The 14,277-nt window shown below is 37.4% G+C and overlaps 1 pseudogene; it reads left to right on the top strand.

Annotated features, from left to right (window-relative positions):
• Window positions 1-3,984: 3,984 nt before the first annotated feature.
• Window positions 3,985-9,976, top strand: LOC102875798 (annotated as a pseudogene).
• The last annotated feature ends 4,301 nt before the right edge of the window (window positions 9,977-14,277 follow it).

A 14,277-nucleotide genomic window follows, 5' to 3' on the forward strand; every position in this document is an offset into this window, starting at 1 on the left:
TTTCTTCTAGAGGCTGTGAGGTTAGATCGTTTTCCTTATTCTACTTGATGGAGGTCTTCCATTAGGTCATTACTTTTGTTTCTCTCTTCTGTCTTCATTGGGGAAATCTTCTATCAGGGACCTCTCTAGAGTGCTAAAGAGCAATGATGTCAGTCTAGAGACTCAGGTGTACCTGATCCAGGCTATGATCTTCGCAATTACCTGCTATTTTCAGAAAGCTAGACAATGTCTGCGTATAACAGAAGAAAAAGTAATGGCTTTGAGTTGTGGTGCTGAAGAAGAATATTGAATATATCATGGACTGCTAAGAGAACAAATGGATTCATCCTAGAAAGGGTGAAACCAAGATATTCCTTAGAGACAAGGAGTTGAGGCTCCATCTGACATATTTTGGGCTGTTGCAAAGAGAGACCAGTCCTTGGAGAGGGATATCATGCTTGGCACGGAAGACCCTGGATGAGATAGATTGACTCGGTGACTGGGATAATGGGCGTAAGTATGTCAGAGACAATGAGTTTGGCTCAAGATAGAGGAGCGTACAGAACTGTTGTACATAGGGTCATTATGAGTCACAAGCAACTTGACGCCACATAACAACACTGCCTCCTGAAGACTGCCTTAGATATTTCAGAGGTTTTGTTATGTTGTATTTTCATTTTTCATTTGTTTTGAAGAACTTTTTAAATTCTTTTTTTGTTTCCGTATAACTTCATATTGTTCTATCAGGGTGTTATTTAGGTTTAACGTGGGTGGGGTTCGGTCTTTATCCTCTTGTCATTAATTTCTAGTTTTATAGCATTGTGATCTGAAGAGATACTGGATAATATTTCAGTGTTTTTTTTAATTTGTTGAGGCCTGCTTTGTGCCCTAATAGATCAATGTTCAATTGTGGAGAATGTACAATTTGCACTTGAAAAGAAAGTACATTGAATTTTAGTTGAGTACAGTACCCTGAATGTTCTTCTTGTTGTTGTTGTTGTTATGTGCCATCGAGTCACTTGCGACTCATAGCGACCCTATGTACAAAAGCCCTAAACCCTGCTCTATCCTGTGCCAATCGAACTGTCTCCGACACTCCCATCCCAATTACCCCAGTCACTGAATCAATCCACCTCATAGAGGGCCTTCCCCTCCTGCACTGTACTTCCACAAAATTAAGTTGGCTAAATGTGTCATTTAGTTATTCTGAATATTTATTTTCTTTTGAGTTGACCTATCCTTTTGTGATAGTGATGTGTTAAAGTCTCCTACCATTATTATGGTGCTGTTTATTTCTTTCTTCAATTCTGTTAACTGTTGCTTTATGCAAGTCTATTATTTGGTGTGTAGATGGTATACAAGGTTAAGTCTTCTTGATCTAGTGTGACTTTAGTCACTATATAGTACCCTTATTTATCTTTCATGGTGGTTTTCATCCTGAAGTCTGCTTTTTTGTAGATGCCATTTACTTGGTATATTTTTTCCAGCCTTTGATTTTTAGTCTATTTCCTTGTTTCTTAGATGAATCTCTTGTAGGCAACATATTGATGGGCTTTGGGGTTTTTATCCATTCTGCTACATATTTTTTCTCTTAATTGGTGCATTTAAGTCAATCATATTGTGATTACTGAAGTCAATCATATTGTGATTATTGACAAGTAAGATTTTATCACTGCCATTTTGCTGTGTGTTTTTCTCTTGTTTCTGGTTATTATGATCCATTCACTTTTCTCTGTTGTGTTTGTGTAAAGGACTGCCCTTAGAATTTCCTAGAGTTGGTCTTGTTTTCACAAATTCCTTCTTGTTGTTACTAGATGCCATCAAGTCATTTGCAATAATTATCCTATGTAAAATAGCTCTGAACACTGCTCTGTCTTCAGGTAATTTCATTGTCTCTGACACACCTACCCCATTGCCCCAGTCACTAAGGCAATACATCTCATCCAGAGTCTTCCTATATTGCTCTATTCCTCATCCAAGTGCCTCCTTTTCTGCAAATGGCCTAATTTCTCCTTCATATTTGATGGGCAGTTTTCCTAGATCTTCAGTTGATCCTCAAATGGCAATTGTTTTCTTTCAGCCTTCTGTGTATACCATCCCCTTGTCTTCTTGCTCATGTGGTTCTGCTGAGTAATCTGGAAACTCTATGAACTTTGATAAGTGTCAATAGTTGTAGAGGGTCTTCAGGCCTTTTGTTCAGAGGATCACTATGAGTCATGCTCAGCTTGATGGCAATCAACAACAGCAACATGTCTACGATACATTTTAATGTTTTTCTTCTGGGATCTAGTCTAATTGGGATTTGCTGTGCTTCTTAAATATTGATTTCCTCTTTCTTCATGATACCTGGGAAGTTTTCTTCTAGTGATTCTTCAATTTTCTCAGTGATTTTGTATGTTGTTCTTTTTGATGTTATCCCACATGATATTGTTTTCTTCATTTTCTATTCATTTCCTCTCTGTTCTTTCTTCTAGCATGTTCTCACTGAGGTTCTTATCTTCTAGTTCATCAAGTCTCTGCTCCATCTCTTCTGTTCTTTTTTGTCTCTCCAATATATTGGAAACTTCTATCATTTCAATCTTGATATTCTTGATTGAATTTTCATGGATTTCTGTTATTTCTAGTGCTATGTTGGGTGTACTCTCCCAGGCATGTGATGATTTTTTAAATTCTTATACCTCCTTATTTATAGTTTCAACTCTTTCTTGTATGTTTTGCAATTTCTTCAGTAGTTCTTAATGTTTCTACATATCAATATGTTTCTTCTGCTCCCTGTCTTTGGGCTATTTGCTTTATTTATGGGCTCCATTCTTTCTGCCATCATTTATATGTTCTTTAAAAGTTAATTTAACTCCACATTGGTATATTTCTTCTGCCTCCCTATCTACAGTGTTCACTGGGTCTGTAATATATTCTGCTTTTTTAGAGGAAGTTAGTTATGTGTTTTCACAATGATCGAGGTCTACTGCTTTTTTGAAATTATGTGAAGTTTTTCTTAGTATATGTTAGTCTGGTTCTGTTGTGTCAGTATAAGTTTTCAATAGTTCTTTATCTTTATGAAGTTATTGATTAGTGGTAGGCGGTGGGAAAAGTTCACCTTTCTGAAAGTTCTTCTCTGGTTTTCAGAACAGTCCTATAGGAATCTCATCTTTAGGAGCATGTAATCACCTCTCTTTAAGTCTATTATTGTCTTCAGTGGTCAGGGCACGGCCCAGTGACCAGGTTCCCCAACTGATGCAGTTTCTCCCCACGGAAGTCACAGGCAACTGCCTTCTCAATGCACTCTCTCTGAGAATGAGTCTCTCACCTAAGTGTGTGACCCACCTCTCCTAAAGCCTATTATTCTTTAATGTTGTCTTATTATTATGTGCTGCTGAGTTTGAACCAACTTATAATTGACCTTCCAGCAGATTTTCAAAATAAAACACACAGAATATCACCCTTCTTTCTTTTGTGGAGCAGCTGGTAGATTCAAACTGTGTGTCCTTTGGTTGGTGATGCAATTCCTTACCACTAAACCACCAGAGTGCCCTAGAATTTAATAGAAGTGTTTAATGCTAAATGTTTAAGAGCTTCTAGTTCTCTTTGTATTTCTATATATAGAGAAATAATTTAGATTTATATCTTTTCTTTTTAAGCCTTAAATTTAATTTAGGAGTTTAGGGAACTCTTAAACATATTATGCTGTAAATTTTACAGCATTCACTTTTTGTTGCTGTCCTTAAATGTATTTTTGACAAAAATATTCAGCAAATTTATCATTTTTTAAAAAATTTATTGCTCATAGCTACTGTTGAGTCAGTCCTGATTCATAAGAACCCCGTGTATGGAACAAAATACTGCACCGGTCTGCATCATATCCATAATCAGCTGGGAATGAGACTATGATGGTCCATAAGGATTTTATGGTTGCTTTTTCAAAGTCTATCACTAGGACCCAGGACGTTTTTCCTATTGTGTCTTAAACTAAATATTCCCCTGAAACATGTTCAGAATTATAGTAATATGCAAGTCTCAAGTGATGGAGTGGTAAGTGTGCATAAGATACAGTAGCTAAGAATTGAACCTCAATCTTCTACATAGAAGGCCACAATTCTAATATTGAACCACTGATGTTTTCTGGTTTTCAAGTTTGCCATATAGATAGAGATAAGGAAGGGGGAAAATGCCTAGTATGGGATATGAGTACTGAGGTGTAGGTAGAACCTTTCATATCTATACGTGGTAAATAGTAAGAAAATATATTTTAAAATAATAAAATGAAGTGAAATTCAGGGCTATGAAAATGAATTATGTATAGAACAAACAAACAGGCTCCGCCTTTAAGTTCAGAGTCTAGGGTTCATGTTCAATGGTATTTGGCCTTAGGGTTAGGATTCCCTGTGACTTCCCATAGTTGTTTATTTGTTGTGGGTTTTTTTTTCATATCTTCAGTATAGGATAAAATATATGTATATAATAGGTCTTCAATAAATTATTTTTAAGTTAAAGCATAATATTTGTGAGGAAATATTTTAACTGTAAGGAAATAGGAGAGAAAGGAAAGAGATAGTGCAGGCACAAGATGTAGCTAGTTTTTGGTTTTGTTGCTAAGTACCATTGAGTAACGTATGACTCATAATGATCCTATGAACAAGAAACCTAAACCTAGTCCTGTCCTGTGCCATCATCAACATCTCTGACACATTGAAGCCCATTGCTGAAGTCACTGTGTCAATCCATCTTATCGGAGGTCTTCCTTTCTTTCATTGACCTTTCACCATTCCAAGCATGATATCACTTCCCAAGGAATAACCTCTCTTATAAATATATTCAAAGTATGAGAGATGAAGCTCTGTCATCTTTGTCTACTATGAGCACTCTGGTAGCACTTTTCTCAAAACTTAACTGTTCATTTGGCAGTCCATGGGATTTTAGTACTCTTCTCCAGCACCACAACTCAAAGGCATCAGTTCTTCTTCTGATATCTTTATTTATTGTCCAGCTCTTCGATGCAAAGAAAATAATGGGAAATACCATGGCCTGACTCAGGAACACTTTAGTCTTCAGGCAGCATCACTGCTCTTCAATATTTTGGAAAGGTCACTGAGAGCAAACTTTTCCAACACAATACATCTCCTAATCTCCTGACTTCTGACACCAATGTTGTTGATTGGAGATTAAATCATTGACAACTTTAGTCTTTTTTCCATTTATCAAGATGATACCCATTGGCCCAGTGGTGAGGACCTTTGTTTTCTTGATGTTAAGACATAATTCATAATGAAGGCTATAGTCTTTGATTTTCTGTACAAGAGTTCCAAGTCCTCCTCACTTCCAGCAAGCGAGGTTGTGTCATCTGCATAACACAGGTTGTTGATGAGTCTTCCTCTAATCCTAGTGAATATTACTCTTCATAGAGACCAGCTTCCTTAATTACATTTTTAGGTGCCATCAAATCTAATTTTTACTCATAGTTATGCAATGTTGCAGAGTAGAGTTGTCCATAGAATTTCAGTTTTGTTTTAACCTCTAGGAGAGTTCTTCTCTGTAATATAGGGTTACTATGCATCAGGATCAGCCTGACAGCGCAGAACAATAATAACGATTTTTATGGAAACAGATAACCAAGTTTTTCCTTTCAGAGCTACTAGGTGGGTTTGAACTGTCAAACTTTTTGTTAATAGTCAAAGGGTTACCCATTGTACCACCAGCACTCCTTTGATATGGCTTGGTCACAGCCTTATTAGGTACAAAGACTGGATTTCCAAGACCTTTTCTTTGGATTATCCAAGAAGCAGTGGATCTACGAAGACTAATTTCAAAACATGATCTGTTTACTTAAAAATATAAAAAATACTTATATTTCCCAATATAGTAATGGACCATATTAAAAACTGGTATTTCCATTTCATTGCTCACCAATATATTACTCATTTTCAATTCTCCTTTTCTGACTGTGTTTTCCTACCATCTTCAAATATTTGAGTTTTCTTTTTCAGTTTGCAAGATTTTTTTCAAATATATGCACCAAGGATTTGTAACAATCTCAGTTCTGATTAGAAATGCAAGGTCATCTTTCCTTGATGTCTAGTATTATGAGAATTCTGGCACAATTAGAGGTCAAACACTCCTACAACACCACTTAAATATGTACATAACAATAAAAAATCTTTTTCATTTTTAATATGGTACCTTTTCCTAGAGGAAACCAAAATAATTTGCAATCAATATACATAAAGCACAGGTAAAATAGAGTCATCACCTCAAAGCTTTTTTGAATGAGAACAGAACATCTGGTCTGGGACAAAAAGGTTCAGGGCAAAAAGTCCAGAGCACCTGGGGAAAGTAACTTGAGATCTTTCAAACTTTGAATTCCATTTTGAATAATCAACAGGACCTATTGTGTGTATGCAGTGCTAGCTTATGCAGAAGGAGACATAGAAAGGGAAAAAGAATTGAGGATTAATCAAAGAACAGTAGAAACCATCAACCCCAAGGCTAAATGTCATGTAATAATTTTTCTAAACAATGTTAGTTACAAAACTATAAAATTACAGAATCTTAGAATTGAAAGACATCTTAGCATATCATCAAATTATGAAGCAAAACAAAGCATAAGATACATGACTATGCAAATTATATTCAATCAATTCCTATATATTGTGAAGGGAGCTCTGGTGGCCTAGTGGATACGGAGTTGTGCTGCCAACCCTAAGACAGGCAATGCGAATCCACCAGTTGCTCCATGGGAGAAAGGTGGGCAATCTCCTTCTGTGTGAATTGCAGTCTCTGAAAATCTAGTTGAGGGTTAGTGATGAGTCAGACCAGACTTGACAGCAATGTGAGAGAAAGATGTTTCATGAGATGTGTTTGGAGATAAGAAAGTAAAACATTAATTTAGTATTTTTTATGTTAATGGAAATTTTATTTACGGTTAAAATTAAAAATTATTTTGCAAAAAAACCATGAGGTATAGTATGAAACATTTTAAAAGATCAGGAATTATGATAAACTGTTTTTTAAAATGTTAAGCTTCTGTTTTGAAACTGATTTTAGACAACAAAAACAAAATTAACAATCAGAAGCAAGAAGATGGAAACAGAACATATACTGCTTTTCTAACAAATGATGAAAACCAAGATCACACTGTGTCTCTCTGTTAGCTCCAGTAGATACAGTAGGACTTAGCTACATAAGTCACCTTGGCCCTTCAAGCTTGACTAAGAAGATTGGAAGTAATTTTTCCTAGCATTTCTCTATGGCCTTCTATCAACCAAATTTCAAAAGATGACATCCTTCCCACTTAGAGCTGACGGTTCGGCCTAACTAATGCAAACATGAGTCTTTACAGCTTCCCAAAATTATTGTCAAGAGAGTAATTTTTCACATTTTTCATTATGAAAAATCTTTCCCCTAACAGAAGACAGAAAGTGTCCTGACATCAGGGGAGTAATTTGCAACCTGTCTGGGAGAATAAACTTTAAAAAAATATTCTCTCCTTTAACTTTGAAAATGTACCACTTCTGTATTTGAGATAAAGCAAGGAATTAAGCAAATCAGGTTACCATCATGTAATCTGAATTTTCTAGGAAAGTCTAAATTTCATTTAATATAGCAGTAAATGCTTAATAGGAGTCTAGTTAAATAAACTGTTTTACCTTAAGTATATCACTCATGAATTTAAAGACTATCTCAGGAACAAGTTTGAGGCTTTGAATACTCATGAGCAAAGACCAACGAGCTATGGAAAGATATCAAGAATACAAAAGGTCATTACAAAGACAGATGAAGAAGAAAATACCAAACTGGATGTCAGAAGAGACTCTGAATATTGCACCAAAGCACCAAGGAGCCAAAGCAAAGCGAAGAAATCAATATGTGAAGGAGCTCAACGGAAGATTTCAAAGGGTGGCATAGGAAGACAAATCAAAGTACTTTAAAATACGTTGCCGCAAATGACGGCAAAATGTGTTTCTAAGCCCGGTTGTCAATTTAAAAGTGTGCGGCAACGTATTAATATGCAAAAAAAAAAAAAAAAAAAAAAAAAAAGGCTGGAGTTGTACAACCACAATCAAATGGATTAAGAAATTATGGTATATTCACATCATGGAATACTACACAGCACACAGGAGCAATGGTTTTGTAAATTACTATCTAACTTGGGAGGGACTGGAGCACATTATATTAAGTGAACTAACTCAATCCCATAAAGACAAATATTTTATTAGGCCATTATTGTAGAACAAGTATGAAGATCCAAGGGGGGCAGGGGGAGTAGGGAAGGAGAAAGGTAAGGATGGGCTGGGATGGGAGGTTAATCATCAGCTCACACAATTTGATAAGTGGAAGGAAGAGAGGGGGAAAGTAATTGGAAAGATCTGGTGTGAAAAAACAGTGTATGCAAACTTTGTAAATAAACCAGTATTAAAAAGTGAAAAAAAAACCCAAAACCACAAAGCTGGAGTTGGAAAATCAAAATGAACTAACTCACTCGACATTTCTTAAGCTGAAGGAATTGAGGAACAAAGTCAAGCCTCGAATTACAATACTAAAGGATATTGTGAGCAGAAAGTAGAATGACCCAGGAAGCTTCAAAAGAAGATGAAAGGAGTACACAGAGGCATGATACAATAAAAAAAAATGGCTGACACAGAAGAATTTCATGAAACAACATATGATCAAGAGGCTATGGTGATAAAGGAGGAAGTTAAAGTGGCTCTGAAGAAATTAGCAAAAACAAGGTCCCAAGAAATGATGACCTGCCAATTGACATAGTTCAACAAACAGACGCTGACCTGGACACAATCAACAGGTTGTGCCAAGAAATCTGGAGGACAGCCAGCTGGCCATATTCATTCCCATTTGAAAAAAATAAAGGTGAGCCAACAGAGTAGAAATTACCAAACAATATCATTAATAACACATGCCAGCAAGAGCCTGTGGAAAATTATACAAAAATGACTGAAACAGAACATCAATAGAAATCTGTCACATGTACAGGCTTATGAGTTTATAAGGCTTATAAGGGTTTATAAGAGATTATGGCACTAGAGATATTATAGCCAATGTTAGATGGATCTTGGCTGAAGGCAGAGACTACTAAAGGAATGCCTATCTGTATTTCATTGACTATGCAAATACATTTGACTGTGTAGATCCAACAAACTGTGGCTACCTCTAGAAGAATAGGAATCCCCAAACATTTGATTGTGTTTCTGAAAAGCCTATTCTTGGATCAGGAAAGCTGTATGTGAGGGACGCATCATATCTCCATATCTTTTCAATCTATATACAGAACAGATCATCCCAGAGGCTAGGCTCTATGAGAAGAAATGTGGCCTCAACAACCTGCAATATGCAGATGATACAACCTTGCTTGCTAAAACTGAGGAGGACCTAAGATATTTGTTCCAGAAGGTCAAGGACTGTGGTCTTCAATATGGATTGAAGTTCAACATTAAGAAAACAAAGATTCAGGGAGCTCTGGTTGCCTACTGGGAAGAAGCAAATCCACCAGATGTTTTGTTGTGGAAGGAGGAGCAGTATCCTTCTATACCAGTCAGATTCATTTTGACAGTACATACGGAAAAAATAATTTAATTTTTCTTTAAAAAAAAAGAAAAAAAAACAGACTCTTTCAGCCTCTAGCCACGCACAAGAGTTAGATCTTTACCGGGCGATGCTCAGAGAGAGCAAGCATTTCAGCACCTACAATTACAGAACTTAAGCTGTCAGAAGGATAAGAGATGCCTTCAGAGAAAATAAAAATGTAAAGGAACCTGTAGAAATTCAGACTCTCGTGAACATAGCCAAAAGAGTCTTAAGAATAATTCGTCGACAGGTTCACATCAGCCAGTTGTATTCCACAGACAAGCTTATCACTGAAAAGCAGGAGACACCTCTGCTGAAAGTAGCCTCTCGCCACGCCCACCCAGTAGGAGTAGCCTCCCGGTTGTTGTGCAGCCCTAGTGGGAAAGGGGCCCCATCTCTGCCAGGTTCCTTTGCTGGAATGTAGAGCCGGAGCTCGCTCCAAGTACCGAGCTGTGTGTTATTGTGTCTGCTGCCTATCCCACCCCAGTTGTGTAGTTCATCCCCACTTGTACAGAGCATTTCCAGACTGTGTGTCATGGTCCTTAAAAATAAACAAGCCTTTTACCTTTAAAAAAAAAACCAACAAATATTCTTACCACTGGGTCAATAGGTAGCATCATGATAGATGGTAAAGAGATTGAGATTATTAACAGCTTCAGCTTGCTTGGCTTCACAATCAATACTCTTGATACCAGCAGGCAGGAAATAAGAAGATGAATTGCATTTGGAAAATCTGCTAACAGGGACCTCTCCAGAGTACTGATGAGTAATGATATCAGTCTGAAGAATAAGGTGTGCCTGAACCAAGCCATGCTTTTTACAATAACTTGCTATGCATCAGGGAGCTGGACAATGACTAAAGAGGATTAAAAAAAAATTATGCCTTTGAATTGTGGTGTTCAAAGAATCTTGACTGTATCATGGACTGTTTTGAGAACAAACAGATTTGTTGCAGAAAGGGTGAAACCAGGCAACTATTCCTTGGAGACAAGGATTTGAAGCTTCTTCTGACATACTTTGGGCATGTTTCCAGGAGGGTCCAGTCCTTGGAAATGGGTATCATGCTTGGAAGTGTAGAGGGATAGTACAAGAGAGGAAGACCCTGGATGAGATGACTTTCTCAGTGACTATGGTAATGGAGGTAGGTGTGTCAGAGACAATGAAGTTGGCTCAAAATAGAGTAGGTTTGGGAGCTGTTGTACACAGGGACACTTTGAGTTACAAACAACTTGATGGCACATAACCACAACAAATAAATATCCATATATATGTATTTGTTGAGAGAGAGAGAGAGTTGTTACATGTCATCAAGTCAAGTACAACTCATAGCGATTCTGTGAACAACTGACGTGAACACTAAAGCTTGTCCTATCCTATGCCATCCTCACACTCTCTGACATATTTGAGCTCATTGCTATAGTCACTGTGTCAATTTCTTTGGTTGAGATTCTTCCTCTCTTTTGTCATCCCTTTACCTTTCCGAGCATGATGTTCATCTCCAAGCCTCTCCTAGCAACATATCCAAAGTATGTGAGATTCAAGCTTTATTACTTTTGTCTCCAAGAAGAACTCTGGCAACACCTTCTCCAAGAGATCTGTTTGTTCCTTTGACACAAATAGCCACAGGATATTCACTCAGTACTCTTCCCCCACATTATAGCTCAAAGACATCAATTCTTCTGTCATCTGTATTCTTTGTCCAGCTCTCAGATTCATAGCAACAAGTAACTGAAAAAGCGATGGCCTGAATCAAGCATACCAATTTAGTCCTCAAATTGACATCACTGCTTCTCAATAATTTGGAGAGATCCCTGACTTCAGGTAGATATAGATACCATGAAGTGCTATTATGTAATATCATCTTCCCATCCTGGGAATAGCCCCAGACTGGTGGCCAAAACCTTTTTAAACACACACTAGTTTAAACCCCAAACCAGACAACACACCTTAGCAGAATCTGGCTGTGCCACTCATCTTCCCAGCCTGAATACTTGAATTCGACAACTGGAATACTTGAATTAAACTTGAATACTACATAATGCCACTGTTGCAAAGTGGAACTGACATCGGAGTTGGAGGTAACCTAAGAAAAGAAGGGATAAATAATGTATACTGCATTGAAACAGATGAGAGAGAAAACTGTTTAAAAGGGCTATATGATTAGGTATTATTGTCATGACAGGAGTCCAGAATGAAGGCTGCATAGTGGAGTGGACTAAAGGGGAGGGATTGTATAACAATGAAAGCATTTTTTTTAAACTTTTCAAAGAGAATAGCAAACTGGGGAGAGGGGCTGGACAGGAAAGATAGTGCAAAAATGAATTAATGGAAATCCAAAATCTCTGTAAATTTTCATTAAAATTAATAAAAAAAGAAAAGAAAAAATATTAAAGTGCACCTGACCCAAACTGTGGTATTTTCAATTTTTTTCCTAGACATCTGAAAGTTGGACAATGAGTAAGGAAGACCAAAGAAAAATTGATGCCTTTTAATTGTGACACTTGGGATGAGCATATTCCATGGATTGCCAAAAGAACAAACAAATCTGTCTTGGAAGAAGTGCAAACAGGATGCTGCTTTGAGGCAAAGATGGTGGAACTTCCTCTCTTGTACTTTGGGCATGTTATAAGGAGGTACATGTCCTTGGGAAAGGACAGTGTGCTAGAAAAAGCAGAGAATCAACAACAACAACAAAAAAGAAGATCCACAAGATGGATTGACACAGTGACTGCAACAATGGGCTTGAATATGTTGGTGATGATAAGGATGACATAAGAGCAGGCAAGTTGTCAATCTGTTGTACATTGGGGTTTATATGACTCATTGTGGACTTGATGGTACCTAACAACAAACTTGAAAAACTCCTTTTTTTAAATATTTGCACATAGAGTCAATTTAGGAAAAAATATTTAATTATTTCTGAAATATTCTCATTTTCTACTCATGCCTTACCCATTATAATGCCTTATTTTTTCCAGAAAATTATATTTTCTCTATAATTTATAACTAAGATGGCTTTTTAAAATAGGAAATACTGTTGCTTAATGTTCTAGTTTTCAGAATATTTCAAAGTGAAATGAAAGGTGGTGGTGGTGGTGGTGGTGATTGTTGTTTTCTTTGTTATGTGCTTACCCTCAAGTCGCCTGCTACTCATAGTGACCCTATGTACAGCAGCCCTAAACCCTGCTCTATCCTGGGCCAATCTTATTGTCTCTGACACACCGACCTCCATTTTCCCAGTCACTGAATCAATCTATCTCATCAAGGATCTTCTTCTCCTGCACTATCCCTCCACCTTCCCAAGCATGAAATCCTTCTCCAAGGATTTGTCCCTTGCAACATGTCCAAAGTATGTCAGACGAAGCATCAGAATCCTTTCCTCCAAGGAGGAGCCTGGTTTCACTCTCTCTAGGCTGAGCCTGTTAATTCTCTTAGCAGTCCATGGTATATTCAATACTCTACTCCAACACCACAGCTCAAAGTCATCAATTCTCCATCTATCATTCCTAGTCATTGTCCAGCTCTCTGAGGCATAGCAAGTAATTGCAAAGACCGTGGCCTAGATAAGGTACACCTTAGTCTCCAGACTGACATCATCACTCTTCAGTACTCTAGAGAGGTGTCTGATGGCAGATTTTCCCAACACAATTCATCTTTAAATTTCCTGGCTGCAGGTGTCAAGAGTGTTGATTGTGGAGCCAAGCAAACTAAAGCTGTTTACAATCTCAGTCCCTTCACCATCCATCACGATGCTGCCAATCAGCCCAGTGGTGAGAATCTTTGTTTTCTTGATATTGAGCTTCAATCCATATTGAAGGCTGCAGTCTTTAGCCTTCTGGAGCAAACGCTTCAGGTCCTCATCAGTTTCAGCAAGCAGGGTTGTGTTTTCTGCATAACGCAGATTGTTGATGAGTCTTCCTCTAATCCTCATGCCACATTTCTCCTCATAAAGTCCAGCCTCCCAGATAGTCTGTTCTTCATATAGATTGAAACGGTAAGGAGATAGGACGCATCCCTGGCATACAACCTTCCCATGCAGTGTTTCCTTGCTCTGTGCTGATGACTGCCTCCTGGCCCAAGTATAGGTTTCACATAAGCATGATCAAATGTTCTGGATTCCCATTCTTCTCGGAATTAACCAGTTTGTTGTGGTCCACAGAGTCAAAGACCATTGCATTGTGAATCAGATGATCATATTATCTACTATGCTGGAGATGAAAAGGTAAAGAATGGGGTTATTTTCATAGTTAAAAACAGTAATTTCAAGATCCATCTTGAAATACAATATGGTGAGTGACAGGATAATATCCATACGCATACAAGGATCATTTAGATATATGCACCAACAACAGGTCCAAAAGAAGAGGAAATAGAAGATTTCTACCCATTTTTGCAGTCAGAGATTGATCAAACATGCAATCAAGATACATTAATTAACTAATTAATGTAAAAGTTGGAAACAGAGTAGAAGGATTAGTATTTGGAAAACATGGACTTGGTGACAGAAATGAAGCTGAAGATAGAATGATGGAATTTTGCACAATCAACAATTCATTCTTCGAAAATACATCTTATAAGAAACAAAAACACAAGCTATACACATGGATCTCACCTGATGGTATGCATAGGATCAGACTGATTACATCTGTGGAAAGAACTGCTAGAGAAGCTTAATATCAACTGTGAAAATCGGGCCAGGTGCTAATTGTGGAATAGACCACCAAC

The sequence above is a fragment of the Elephantulus edwardii genome, unplaced genomic scaffold (genome assembly GCF_000299155.1).
Source record: "Elephantulus edwardii isolate Elephantulus edwardi_28Jun2011 unplaced genomic scaffold, EleEdw1.0 scaffold00069, whole genome shotgun sequence".
Classification (NCBI taxonomy): domain Eukaryota; kingdom Metazoa; phylum Chordata; class Mammalia; order Macroscelidea; family Macroscelididae; genus Elephantulus; species Elephantulus edwardii.